This window comes from Vigna radiata, chromosome 1 (assembly GCF_000741045.1).
Source record: "Vigna radiata var. radiata cultivar VC1973A chromosome 1, Vradiata_ver6, whole genome shotgun sequence".
Taxonomy (NCBI): domain Eukaryota; kingdom Viridiplantae; phylum Streptophyta; class Magnoliopsida; order Fabales; family Fabaceae; genus Vigna; species Vigna radiata.
In genome coordinates this window covers 27,819,768-27,821,181 of record NC_028351.1, presented here as the reverse complement: position 1 = coordinate 27,821,181, position 1,414 = coordinate 27,819,768, and positions in this window count along the sequence as shown.

The window sequence follows — 1,414 nt, the reverse complement described above, 5'->3', positions numbered from 1 at the left end:
AAAGCGGAGTTTATCAAGAAATTACATGAGAAGGTTAAATTCCAAATTGAAAAACAAACTCAAAAGTATGCGGAATACAACAACAAAGGGAGAAAGAAAATAATTTTTGAAGAAGGAGACCTAGTTTGGCTTCATTTGAGAAAGGAAAGATTTCCTTCTCAACAGAAGTCCAAACTTAGTCCAAGAGGAGATGGTCCATTCAAGGTGATCAAAAGAATAAATGATAATGCATACATATTAGACCTTCCTGAAAGTTATGGTGTCAGTCCTACTTTTAACATCTGCGATTTAATTCCTTTCGTAGGAGATTATCAACAGGATGAAGCAGATCTGAGGATAGATCCTTTTCAAGAGGGAGGGTCTGATGGAAGACCATCAAGAAACCACATTGGACCTCTTACTAGAGCCATGGCAAAGAAGATTCAAGAGGAAGAAGGATCACCTATCATTTTGCTTCTATGGAAGGTAATTTATATTAATCCTTCTTCTCTTAACTAAAACATATTTACTTTGTTTTGTAGGATCGAAATAAGGCTAGAACATCATGAATTATACAGCCAAAGACTCCTTGCTTAAGAATGGTTGACTTCCAAATGGTTGACTTAGCAATTGGAATTGGATGCACATTGAATCTGGATCAGGTTTTGACCCAGCCAAAACCCTTTTCCCACCCAGCCACACGGAAGAAACATGCGTTGCTGACCTATCTTGAAGCAAGGCACACAGACACCTGTCAGCTAGTGTTTTTGCTTTGAATTACTTTGCTTTTGCAGGGAAATTCGGTTAGATTAAGGGTTCGTCATCTTCTATAAATAAGAGGGTCATTACCTTGTAAAAAGGCACTTTAGAGCTTGAATGTTATGCTGCAGAAATGAATTTCCAGCTTTCCCTGCTCTTGAGTCAATTATTCTCTTCACTTTCTTTACCCTTTCCTCTAGCTTCCTTCCATAATGGGAAAGCCTTCTGAGCTGGGAGGATAACACACACACTCCTACCATTTCCCAACACCGAAACATCACTGCATTCATCCATTTCTGCTATTTCTCCAACGTGTTTACTGCAACACTCTGCATCTCGGCTAGTTGGCTGTTTGGAGATGATTCTTTCTGAATCCAGACCTCTGCCAGCTTCCATCTGTTAGTAAAATGATGAAAATGAAGTTTTGATGAGGCCCAAATCAAGTCAAGATTTATCAAGATTCATGAAGATCCTTTGAAGACTTATTTTGGTTATGAAAAGCTTCTGTAATAATTGTAGTTTAATTGTTTAGGACTTAGATTTGTAGTAGGTTTTGATTCTTGTACCTTTATACTTTGTATTTGCTGTTTAGAATCAAAACTTCTCCGTTTTAATCGATTAATCCCTGATATAATCGATTAAAATCGCTACAGAAGCCAAAACCCAATCAGCTTTG